General features: G+C 42.2%; 1 protein-coding gene across 2 annotated transcripts in view; it reads right to left on the bottom strand.

Moving 5' to 3' along the window:
- The window catches only part of MYLK4 (myosin light chain kinase family member 4), a 108,121-nt gene that overhangs the window by 72,300 nt on the left and 22,018 nt on the right, over positions 1-13,803 (bottom strand). The gene's annotated exons all lie outside the window — the stretch shown is intronic.

Below are 13,803 nucleotides of genomic sequence, written 5' to 3' on the forward strand. Positions count from 1 at the left end.
GCTGCTTTGCTGACAAGGGCAGACCAAGGAATTTCCATGCTGCGGTCTGTCAGCGTCTGTCACAGGGCCACCACCCTTCGAATGGGTGAGGAACTTGGAACTCAGACCTGCCCTCCAGGAGACCAATGTGACCCTCCCAGGGCAGAGGGAGTGCTGCCACTTCACACGTCCTCTCACCCGGGCTTATCTAACTGGCCGCAGGACAAGTTCTGTGTTTTGTCGGCCTGGGAAATCTAATGGAAAGGACTATTATTAGAAACATTTATCTTATCAAGGAAAATATGCTCTTAAAATGTTCAAGAAAGGATGCTGCCTGGTTCCCAAGGAATAGCCTGAAAGACTATATATATGTACACTCATACACACATACATATTATACACACACATGCACATACGTGTATATATGTGTGTGTGTATTTAAATGTAATACGCGTATGAATATTACTTAGGTAAGCATACATTCACAACTGCAGTAGTACCTATTACCTTTATTTTTCTTTCAGCAGTTTTTTGAAGTAAACTTCATTATTTGACTGTAGGGGTTAATGAATATTCTAGTGCTTCTCACACTTTGACGTGCACAGGAGTCATCCAGGAACCCTGATAAAATGCAGATTCCTATTCAGCAGGTTGGATGGGGCCCGAGAGCCTGCATGTGTAGCCAGCTCCCAGGGAATGCTTGAGGCCCAGGCAGGAGCCACTCTGAGCAATCAGATTCCAGCTTGTGACAGATGACCATGTTTGCATCACACATAAAACAGCACCTGTCAAAGCTTAGAATATGTAAAACAAACAAAACTAAGTTCAAATTAAGGCACTCTTTCTTAGATGATTCAGAAGGAACTTCAGAATCTGGGCAATGCCTCTTAGCCATCATTACAAACAATTCTTCCCGTGTTAGAGCCATTTCAGTAAGAGTTAACAGACAAGTCCTGACTTACAAGAATCAGGTTGCCTTCTTCTTCATAAGGGGACAGAAAGCACCCAGAACTACAGCTATTTTTCTCTCATTTTTGATGCTCTGATCTGAAGGTAAATGAAGAAAGCCAGGGAATGTCAGGTCACTCTGACTGCTCAAAATTGATTCTGCCAGTCTAGAAATGATTAAAATTCCAACCTCGGAAGCTCTTGGGAAAAAATATACAAACGCTATATTATTCCAAATATTCTGCTATACGAAGGCTGGCCCTATTCATCACATTGTTTAAATATTTGAAATAAGTACATTAATCATTATCCTCACTTCTAAGACATCAAAGGCAAAATTATGCCTAAAATGTATTGGTAATAACTAGTACACAGTTGAGAATGGACATGTCTTATGTGAATGATACAAAAAAATACAGAGAATGATCCCCATGGGGAGGGAGCTCCAGCTTTTCAGGAATGGAGGTCCAAACCCATGACATAGTATTTATCACGCAGGGCCCCAAAACTATGCACACACCTGGTTCAGCATATGTAATCCATGCAAACTGGGGAGGTAAAATTAGAATCAACTGTGGTGTGATTTAAATCTGGCCTTGAAGGATTTCGAAAGGCACAGAAGAGGAGAGAGAATGAGAGCAGGTTTGGGGAAAAACAATGAAGCAGAACAGAAATTAAGTTTTTGGGTCACATCTCTAACAGACAAATTGCTAATTTAATCCTCCCAATAATCCTGCAAGGTTGGCATTATTACACCAATTTGGTGAACCAAGAACTGAAACTCAGAAAAGCTAAATGACTTAGGTCCCACAGCTGGTAGGTGGTCTCCAAGGGGATTTGAATTTGGGCATATTTGATATCAAAGTCCATCATCGGTCCACCCTAAACCAGCATGCCCCAAAGCACATCTTACAGCTCCCTAAAATGTTAATAATGAGTCAGGAAAAAGAAAAGGTCAGAAGTCAAATAAATTTTGAAAGCTCTCAGGATAAATAATAATACTGTTACAGGTATAAGTTAACATTTATTACATGCTTCCCATGTGCTTGGTTTAAAATATTTGTCATTATTGTTGTTGCTGTTGTTGTTTTTGAGATGGAGTCTCGCTCTGTCGCCCAGGCTGCAGTGCAATGGCACGATCTCGACTCACTGCAACCTCTGTCTCCCAGGTTCAAGGGAATCACCTGCCTCGGCCTCCCAAGTAGCTGGGACTACAGGCACCCACCACCACGCCCAGCTAATTTTTTAACAGAAACCTCTCAGAGCCTTTAACACTCTAACCTGCATTGAAAATCTCTAATATTATGTGTTGGAATAATATTAAAAATCTCACATAAGAGAATATTGATCATGCAAAAACATAATACTGAAATAGAATAATGGGAAGTAGACTCTGATGGGTTTCAATGATAAGTCATTATGTTATGGTGAACTAGCTTCAGAGCTAGACTGTATGCCTGGTGGCTTTCCATTCTTCCTGACATCCCCAGCTAATTTCATTTAAAAATACACTCCAACAGACTCTCAGGGGAATTCTCAGGGGCAATTCTCAGGGGAAAAGGACAGAGAATGGAAAGTGGAGACACAGCTTCTGCTGTGGTATCTAACAGCTAGGTAAGTCTGGTCTGGTGGTTCACCATTTGACATATTAAGAGACAAAGGTTCTGGACAAGACACCAAAGGAATCTCTCCTGCCCCTTTTGTTAGTAACTGTTGTAATTTCCTAATTTATAAATCTTTGTACACTGTCTGCATCAGGTGTAAAGTAGCCATCCATCACCTGGCTCTCATGACGTACTGAGTTGCGTTTGTCCAATAAAATAGTCTGTGCCTTCTCTCATGTTCTACGAAGCCTATGTTGCTAAGTTCTTACGCACATCAAATAATACGCCTGTAATCCCAGCACTTTGGGAGGCCGAGGTGGGCGGATCACGAGGTCAAGAGATCGAGACCATCCTGGCCAACATGGTGAAACCCCATCTCTACCAAAAATACAAAAACTAGCTGTGCGTGGTGGCGCCTGCCTGTAGTCCCAGCTACTTGGGAGGCAAAGGCAGGAGAATCGCTTGAACCCGGGAGGCAGAGGTTGCAGTGAGCCGAGATCGTGCCACTGCACTCCAGCCTGGCGACAGAGCGAGACTCCATCTCAAAAAATAATAAAAAAAATAATAAAACGATCCTACCATTATGCCTTGCTTAATGCTTTTGATTTTCCAAGGCATTTTCACACCTGTGACCTTGGTAGTACTTGGGCATCTTATTCTTGCTGGACTGGATGAAGTTTCATTCTCCTTCTTCAGTCTCTGATGGTAACTCATCTGTTCACATCCTTAGAGGACAGTTGGGGTGGGGAAGAACTAACACATTCTGCAGTCACCAGTAGGAATGAAAAGGAGAGATGTAAGATACATTTCAAGAAATCTTGTGCAGAATTTGGTATCTGACAGAATATGACAGGGGAGGGAGGAGGAGTCCATAGCTCCAGGCAATGTGACATCAAGATGCCAGGATCCCAGGCCAGTGCCTGAGAAACCTGACAGCATCACCCACAGAAAGAAATTAAGTGTGGAAAGACATGAAAGAAGAAAATGTCCTTGAGGAAACTAGATCTGTAGGACTCTGAGCAGGAAAGATATTGGGTCACAGACAGTATGCCCTGTAAATTACTAGAATGGTAGATGGTGTAAAGTTTAGCTATGTTAGTAGTAAGAGTGTATTGTTTTGTTCATGTAGCTTTTTGTTTTTTTTCTCTCTAAGCCAAGAACTGTGTTAACTGCTTTATACAACAACCCCGGGGGGCGGGGCGGGGGTGGGGGCGGGGTCAGTGGTAACCCCAGGTGAGGAAATAGTTGAAATAAATAATATCCTCGATGTCATGGAAGTAGCAAGAGGCAGAAATGAAATTCCAGCTGGTGGTCTTATGTGAAACTAGATTGCACGGTAAGAATGTGTCACAATGTAACTTCTCATTATTAGGCAAAACATGGGAGTAGGCAACCCTGCAAAACTAGCAAGTGGGTGACACTATAAAAAGCTAAACAGGATAAATTTTGGATTACCCACCTTCCTGATCTATCTTTAGTGAAATGTCAGTTCCACTCTGTAGTCAAGACTCAATTATGATTAACAAAGTACTGAGCATGGGAAACATACTAATACATTGTTTAATGAAACAAAGTATTTTAGAGCAGGCTGGCAAACTGCATTTAGTTTATAATCTTCCAGCCTTATTCTATATGCCTGAGGGAATCATTAGTTTCAGTGTAGTCCTTCCCAGCAGCTTCTGTGTCTACGAACAGAGAGCTGAGGGTGGCCTGACATTCGTTCCAACAATTAGGATTAGCTTAAAATGCTGTGACTTCACTGCATTGCTGCAGTAACTTTTGCAACTTTTCCCCACTGGAGGTCACTGTTACCTTGCAGTTGCAGAGCAGAACCTCAATTTGTGGCGGTAAAGAAAGTGGACGTTTTCATCCATCTAGGCTGGCTGTAGCTGCATAAAGAAATCAACCAACCAACCAAAGCAACAATCATTAAAACATACTTCAGATCATGTGGCAAAAAACTGTCCTTAGAAAATTCATCACTGATAGCAGCTTGTTTTCAAATACATAATGTTTCATCTCGACACTTTTTAATTTTTAGGTTACTATGACAGTAGATACATGTTATTACATATTTGTCCAAACCCACAGAATGTGCAGCAAGAGTGAACCCTGATGTGAACCATGGCCTCTGAGTGATACTGATATGTTGATGTAAGTTTATCAATTGTAAAATATGTCCCACTCTATTGGGATTGTTAACAGTTGATAAATATTTTGAATTCAGTTAAAATTTCTACAGAGACCTAAGCACCTGTTTCATATGTTCGGCAAGCGAATGCATTCAAAGATCAGATGGTATATAGCCTCATAACTGTGAGCCAGTTCCTGACCTCACTAAGCCTCAGTTTGCTCACCTACAAGGTAGAGAGAAGAATTCTACCAACTTCGGCCAGGCACAGTGGCTTGCACCTGGAATCCCAACACTTTGGGAGGCCAAGGCAGGCAGATCACTACTGGAGAGCCCGACCAGAACCAACACAGTGTCTTTCGTGCAGTGGTGGCTCAGTAATGATTTGCTGAGTAAATTAATACAGAATCTAGGCATAAATATTTAAAGGAAAGCTTAGACACTAAGGAATCTTGGGTGAGTCCATCTAACTTTTCCCGGACTTTCAGTTTCTCTTCAGAGAAGGGTTTGGATGAGCTGACCCCCAAAGTTCCTCAGGATCTATGCATTAAGGTCCCTAATCTTTGAGTCACAACCTGTGGGTCAGAGCACTGCCTTCACTATGGAAATGCCACTACAACCTGTGTGCATCTGAAACCCCAAGTGGAGGAAGCCATGAGTCATGGATTATGTTTATACTGGTATCCAATTGAGCACATAGCATACTGTCACCCTCAATGGACTGGCAAATAAGATACTTTTCCCTATTAAAAATGGCAAATGAGGTTTTAAAAAATCATTACAATTAATACAAAATGCCAGGAGGCACTGTACAGGTTGTATCTCCATATTTAAGAAGACCTAGGGCCTTTAGTGTATTTATATACTTAAGCATATAAGAGAAATGTACTGATAGCAGTATTAACATACAGCATTTTACACTTTACAAAGAACTTTCACACATGCATGTTACTTTATTTGGCCCTAAGAGCAACCCTGTGCAGTAGATGGGGCTGCAGAAACTGACCTGCATATACTGTTGTGCAAAGAGCTTAAAGAACTCCCCTGCGAGGGCGGAGCCAGGACTGGAAGCCGCATCTCCTGACCCCAGTGGTTCATCTTGAACAGGATATTTAACTGTGAAGCACGAAGTTGGGTATAGCGGGACAATCCTTCGTGGTGGCATAGAGTGCAAGCTAGGGGCCCACCATGGGGTTCAAAGCCCAGCTCTTCTGCATGTGGGTTTTGGGCAGGGCAGTGAGCCTTCCTGGGTCTCCACTGTAAAGTGGAGGAAATAGTACCTACCTCATGGCTGACAGTGAGACTTTAAAGGCATCAGAATAGGTGCACCTCTCCTCGTCCTCCGCGCATGCTCTCCCCCACCTCTGCTCCAGCCAGTACTGTGGCAACCAGATCCATAGAGGTGTAGTCTGAAAGTGCTTCACCTCAGGCCACTGCATTACGCCTTCTTCCCAGGGTTCTCTGGCATTGCTGCGGGACCTTCTTGGGAAATGGCATTTATGCATATGCAACTGAAAATGCCAGGGGGATAGTCACTCCACAAGACCCCCCGATGGTGGAGATGGCGCCCGGGGAATCAGTGCCAGTGCCTGCTTCAGTCCTACGGGCAGGTAGCTCTGAGGTCATCCTGTCTGAAGTAGCCAGTTTGGCAACTCCACCTTGTTGGGGCTTCTTTCCTTCCTTGTTTCATACTCCTCAAGCCCCCACACCTATTCCCTGGAGTCAGTTCACAAAACAAGCCACCCTCATGCATGCTTGGGCTCTGCTTTCTGGTAGGAACTCAGGAATGACTTCATAGAGACATGGTGCTGGGCACATAAGAAACCCTACACAAACTTTACCTGTTCCTCATTTTCTATACTAAACGCTGCCTATGATCAGTCTTCTCCGTGTCTGCTCTCTTGAGGGAAGTGGACTTTGTTGTTATCACCATGTGGTGGGCAGAAAATGAGAAAAAAGTAAAAGGGCCAAATACCAAAGACCTGCAATAGCTTCCTGAGTCGGATGTCCGGAGATTGACTTTGGGCCACTTCATTGCAAGAGACTTTAGGTGGTTTTAGATCATACAGTAACAAACCATTTTTAAAACTTACGTGTGTGTTACTGTGCATTAGAAATCTATAAATAAAACATCAAAACCATGATTTCACTTTATTTTTGCTTTGGCTAAAAATGTTTTAAATGACTCAACATATGAAAAATATTAATAGGAGTAAAGATAGCATGTAAATATAGCAAAAATCATGATAGTGGTGTGTGAAAAAAAGATCTGGAAAACTAACAGATAAACGTGCCTTTTATAACCATTATGTTTTAGGTAAGTGGATAGGATCGTAGTTTGGGCATCTATATTTAGGAATTTTATTATCAAGTATGCTAACCATTCTCTTACTTAGGTACACAGACTTGATTTGCAACATTTGTATTTTTGACGACGTTGTTTTAACTTTCAGAGAGAGCAAATAAAGATCTTTTCCTCATATTAAAACAACAGAAATGGCATAAAACTATCATAATTTTAATTACTCTAAGAAGCTGAAACAACATACACATAAGTTGACTCATCTGTGCATTTGGTCAAGGACACTCAGAATTTGCATGGGCAGGTATCTATACACAGTACATTGGAAAACCTTTTTATTGCTCTCTGTCTTGAATGGAGATAGAGCACATTCATATCATAAATAGGATTCACTGATACCTCTACAAAAGACAGTTCTTAAAACTGCTGTGCTTGTAGATATTTCAAAGACAATGGTTTGCTCACATTTCTAAATATTCATTAGCAATAAGAAAAGCCATGAGGACATGTACACTCTAATTTAAGAGAGATTTTCTTTATAGCTAAAAAGTTGCAAAAACATTCCGAAATATACATCCACAATACTCCTAATTAACTCATATAACTTGTTGGCCTTTTCACTGGGAAATGCTCTGAGGGCTACAATCTCATAGCTTGAGTGAGTAACACATTCTTTTCTGCATGGAAGATGAAAGCCCTTAGTATTTCCCATAGGAGTAATGTAGTCCTCTTGGCATCTCCCACAGGAGATACAATAAACAGTGAAAAATGATTAACACTTGGTCAACAGTGACTGCCTAAAAACACAGACTTAACCATGATGTTAGGTCAGACCTAAAGAGAATTATAATGTTTTATGATTGCTTACTTTAAAAATAAAATATTTTCCTTTCTTCCATCTCTTTCACTTTGTTCTCAACTAAGACAGATCAGATGATTGACAAGCCATTCCAAGATTGGGCAATTCCTCTTCATATGAACTGGATGCTCCAGAGATATTTGCTGTGGAAAGGTCCCCGGGAAAGGCGCAGACCCTGCGGAAAGGCCGACTCCTAGGGCTCTCCCACTTCTGAACACCAACAAGATGCCGAGTTGGTGGCTTCTTGTTGAATAAGAATAAATAAGACATTTATACACAGGTATAGGGATAGGCTGTCTAACTCCCCTAGAGAAATTTTTTTAACTGCATGCATTGTCAATGGGGCAATAGCACCCCAAAGGAATGAAAACTGGTTCTTCTGGGGCCATGTGAAGAAAATCTTACTCTTTTTATGTATAAAGCACAGAGATACAAACAATGCATCAACAGGTATGCAGTATACATGTGATATTAAAATTTAATGGGAGGAGTCAACTAAGGGGAAAAAACCCTAAAAAGTCTAGGAGGGGGTGGATGATAATGAAAAAAAGGCTGAGAAACACTGCCATAAACCCACCTTCAGACAGGAACAATGATTCAGACTGTTTTCCACAGTGCTTTCTAAACTGTTGTATATTGTTTTAAAAATAATTTATCATATGCTAATTGATAAGAAAGTTAAATATGTGCAAAGAGTTGTCTTCCCCAACATGAATACCCTCTCTTGAAAAGTGCTAAAATTCTTAGAATAGGAATTATTTATCTTCTTCCAGAATTCTGCTATGCTTCTGACTGAATTCCATTCCTGGAATAGCTATGGTGTTACATGAAATGCATTATCAGGCGACAGCTCAAAGGAGAAAGCAGAGAAGGCTATGCTCAGAAGGGCTGATCACTGCAGGCGCTGTGTTTGCAATCGATTTCTTAGTAAGAGTAGAAGCACTTTTGCTTATGCTTTATTTTCTTTTCATAAGTCATATAAGAAGTAGGAGAAGGAAGAGATACGGACATTATTTTTAGCTCTCACAAACAAAAACAGATCACCAACTTTAATATGCACAGGGAATCCCTGCCCGTGAGGTTCCCCAAAAGTTGGTGCAAGTGTTTGAAAGGTTGAAATGTGTCACATGCCACTACTATTACCTCAACTGTCCCTAAGACCAGGGTCCTGGGCAAAGATTCAGCCAGGGCATGCATTCCATTTTCTTTGGCAAGCATCACTCCCAGGTTGGAAACATTCGAACAAAATGAATCTGTCTTAGATAAAGGTGATTTTACTACCTGCACATCCTCAAGAGCAGGAGCCTGCCAGTGGCCTCCCCGGGTCATCACGAACCGGATCAAGCGCCAGAGAACTGAAGACGAGAGAAGGCACACGCTACCTACAACCCAGACGTCTTTTCTTCTGAGTGTGAAGTCCATTCTCTGGGAGCAGCTGTGGATGTCGCTTGGCTTATATGTTCCTTCCCTGCCCTGATCTAGCACCAGCACTTCTCAAGCAGTGTCACCCTTTGCTCTCTCCTGAGGAGTGGGTGTCACCGAATTACAGAGGGTTCTTGCAGAGTCCTGCACTGGACATCTCCAGTTACGTGATCAGCAAATAAATAATCTGCCTCTTTAAAAGGAAAAATATGACGGCCTTGTGTGACAGATCTGAAACAGGTGTAGGGGCACTGGGAGACTGCTGGCAATAATTTACGACGCTGTGAATGCGCATTTGTTCCCAGTTCAAGGACAATTAGCACCACTGTATCTGGCATCTGCTGGCTGCCGAGGCTGGGCCACCGCCAGGAAGCTTTCTCCTGCCCTTACAGGGTGAGGAGCACAGGGATGGGGGTGGCGAAATGCAACTTGAAAAATCACAAAACCTCTGCCCTCAGCCTTGTTATTTTGAGATCTAAGTTATGGGCATTATGGACGGTGCCGATGGTACAATTTCACAGCAGATGGTCACGAAGTGCCACCTGGTGTTAAATCCACCAACTGCAATCAAAATAGGAAAATCCACACTTTACTCCAACCCACTCTGTCCCTCTGCACATCCTGTTAATAAATATTTTTGCTTTGCTTGGTCTTGGGAGCATTTGTACCAGGCATTTAAACACTCCAGGGACAGTGGTGTCCCGAGTCTGCTGGGGCCATGCTTGTTTCTACCCCCACAGCTTTGGGATACCCCCTGGTTGGGATATGGAAGAACTTAAGCCAGGTTTTAAAAAGGAATTATTCCCTATGAAGGAAGGCTTTTAAACACAAATCAACAAGGGTTAGGATAAATTCAGAAATGATTTACTTAGGGGTCTTCTAGGCGTGGATGTGGAACGGTGGGCCATGCTGACATATTTTTGTAGAGTGAGCATTCACAACCTGTGTCCTACTTTTATACTTGGGACCATGCCTTTTGGATGGAGGATGAGTAACTAGGGGTGAACAGGAAGGTGGGGAAAATGAAGGGACGAGGAGGTGAGCACAGACAACCCTGGGCCTCAGGAGCAGGGATAGGGGTGGTACACGGAGGAAGGCAGTGAGAAGCACACAGGGCCGAATGGTTGGCTGAGAATATCACTGGGCACATTTGTGTTTCATTAAGCAGAGGGGTGTGGGGGTGTATATGAGATAGAGATCCTACTAAATATTCAAGTAAATCTGAGGGAAATACAACACAAGGGCTATTTACTATACAGATAACAGAGAACTGACAAAAGAAAAAAAACCCAGATTCAACTGTACAAAAATAATACCAATTATAGTTATGAAACCTGTTCATCATTTATAACTTAATGGTATGGACACAATAGCTATCAAGCTCATCACTCATATGAGTCAGACCAATTTGGTTTTGTAAATTTTACTTGATTTCAACACCACACCATGTACGTATGTTTAGATCTAGTTTATTATGGCATATGGTTATCTGCTGAAAACTTTTAAAATTGTACACAGTAGGTAGAATTTAGGTGATTTTGAACAGCCTTTGGAACATAATAGAATGAGAAAAGTCACTAGAAAACAGAACAGAAAGGAAAGTAGGAAAAATAGTCCACACACAGCAGCTCATGCCTATAAATTCCAGCACTCTGGGAGGCCAAGGTGGGAGGATCACTTCAGCCCAGGAGTTCAAGACCAGTCTGAGCAACACAGGGAGACCCCTGTCTCTACAAAAAAATACAGAAAGTAGCCATGGGCGGTGGTGCATGCCTAGTCCCAGCTACTTGGGAGGCTGAGGCAGGAGAATCACTTGAGCCAAGGAGGTCAAAGCTGCAGTGAGCTGAGATCACACCACTGCACTCTAGCCTGGGCAACAGAGTGAGAACCTGTCTGAAAAAAAAAAAAAGAAAGAAAAAAGAAAAAGGAAAGAAAGAAACAAACAAGAAAAATTAGAAGAACAGGGCAGGGCGCGGTGGCTCATGCCTGTAATCTCAGCACTTTGGGAGGTTGGGGGGGGGGGGGTGGATCATGAGGTCAGGAGTTCGAGACCAGCCTGACCAATGTGGTGAAACCCCATCTCTACTAAAAACATACAAAAAAAATGAGTCGGGCATGGTGGCGCGCGCCTGTAATCCCAGCTATTCAGGAGGCTAAGGCAGGAGAATTGCTTCAACCTGGGAGACGGAGGTTGCAGTGAGCACCACTGCACTCCAGCCTAGGCGACAGAGCAAGACTGCCTCAAAAAAAAAAAAAAAAAAGAAACAAACAAGAAAAATTAAAAGAACAAGGCCGGGCGTGGTGGCTCACACCTGTAATCTCAGCACTTTGGGAGGCCGAGGCGGGTGGATCACGAGGTCAGGAGTTCGAGACCAGCCTGACCAATGTGGTGAAACCCTGTCTCTACTAAAAATACAAAAAAAAAATGAGTCGGGCGTGGTGGTGCGCACCTGTAATCCCAGCTACTCAGGAGGCTAAGGCAGGAGAATTGCTTCAACCTGGGAGACAGAGGTTGCAGTGAGCTGAGATCGCACCAGTGCACTCCAGCCTGGGCGACAGAGCAAGACTCCGTCTCAAAAAAAAAAAAAAAAAAAGAAAGAAAAATTAAAAGAACAAGAACTACTTAAGTAGAAGGAAGAAAAGAAGGCTACGAAGTGTTTCATAAACTATAAACTCAATAAAACACAGAGGAAAGAAGGAAGATAGCTAAAAATAAATTCAGTAGAAGAAAAATAAAAGAAACAGAAAAATCTGATTAAGAGCAGGAAAACAAAAAGAATCTGAGTTTTATCAAACTATTTTAACAAATATAAGTTGTTAAATCTATATAAAATTCTTCCCCTATTGGGACTGGAGAGTAGTTCCAGACTCTAAAGAAACTGCACTGCAAGCTTCCAGAACAAAGCTTTCATGTCACCAGAGTCTGAAATTCAGAGTACATTCTTTCCAGTGCACCACAGGGGATGTTTCTACTATGATTAGCCATGCTAATCTCCTCAAAGAGAGAAGGGATGACAGAGAAAGGGGAATAGGTGAAGAAAATCGACAAGCATGTTTTTATAGTCCCTGGAGAGAAAAGCATGGCATTTTAAAGATTTACTGCTGCCCCAGCAGAAGATGAAGACGTGTTAATCTAGCTCTGTCTGCATACCTGAAGACATCTGAGCTGCTGGAATGTCTTTCTCCACCCCCCCCACCCCGCCCGCTGCCAAGCCTGCTGGCTGCCCTGGCACCCACTAACAGGACAGGCAGGGGCTCCAGGCCATGGAAAGGAGAACTCTGTGCCTCCGACACGTGCACCTATCCATTCTCCACGTGGACGGAGAGAGACAGGGAAATTTATTGCAGACATTTACAAGTAAGAAATTGAATGGGACACATGGAGCTCCTAGTGATTCCTTCCCACCTTCCACAGGGTGTCAACTGCAGGACCGAAGCCAGGAGGCCCAAGTCACAGAAGGGATATGAGACTTACTACAAAGGACATTCTCTGATGGTTTCTAGAGGTTAAATAACAGTCTCAATTTTTCCCTCAAAAACACCCTAAAAATATTTAACTTTCAAATCATCAACTTCTGGATGTAGTTGGCTATCACAAAAGTAATATCCCTACATATATTTATGTTCCAACTTAGCACTATCTTTTTTTTATCTTCAGAAACAGGGTCTTACTCTGTTGCCCACGCTGGAGTGCAGTGGTGTGATCATAGCTCACTGCATCCTTGAACTCCCAGGCTCAAGCAATCCTCCTGCCTCAGCCTCCCAAGTAGCTGGGACTACAGATGTGTGCCACCATGCCCGGCTATTTTATTTGTATTTTTTTATTTTTGTAGAAATAGACGTCTCACCATGTCACCTGGGCTGGTCTCAAACTCCTGGCCTCCAGTGATTCTCCTGCCCCAGCCTCCCAAAGTGCTGGGATTACAGGTATGAGCCATGTGTCCAGCTTATCTCACTCTTTAAGAGTGTTGCCTATTTATAAAAATTGTATCATAGAATTTGGAGAAAAACAGTACTTGAAAGATAATGAAATTCATATAAACTATTACGGTTAGTTGATGATTTCAAAGTTATCCAAGAAGAATATTTTGTCTTCTCTGTCCTACCGAAATTAATAAACAGAAAAAATTATCCTGTTTGTACCACTAAAAACCCAATGAGAAAGTCATGTCTCACTTAATTTTGCCTGTAGATATTTCTTCTTGGTCTATATTGAACTCACGGGGAAAACAGAGGTCTCAAAAAAACCTGTTTCAATCTGACTCATTTATTCTCTCCAGCACATTTTGTCATTTCTTATTCACTTACAATAAAAAGCCTCCTAGACCTTTTATATACAATATCTCTATTTCATTGTCTATTGCATTGTTAGAAACGCCCTTCCTACCTGAATAGTGTGTTTTAGAACAGCAGCTGGGCAAAGAAGGATGTTTTCCAAACCTGCCTGATAAGAATCACTTGCTCTGATTATCAAAAATAATGGTTCCCAGCCCTCAACCAGAATTCATTTAAATAGATCTGTTCATTCCAAAAACACTTTTGGTGCCTATTTGTTCCC

Source organism: Pongo pygmaeus, chromosome 5 (genome assembly GCF_028885625.2).
Source record: "Pongo pygmaeus isolate AG05252 chromosome 5, NHGRI_mPonPyg2-v2.0_pri, whole genome shotgun sequence".
NCBI lineage: Eukaryota > Metazoa > Chordata > Mammalia > Primates > Hominidae > Pongo > Pongo pygmaeus.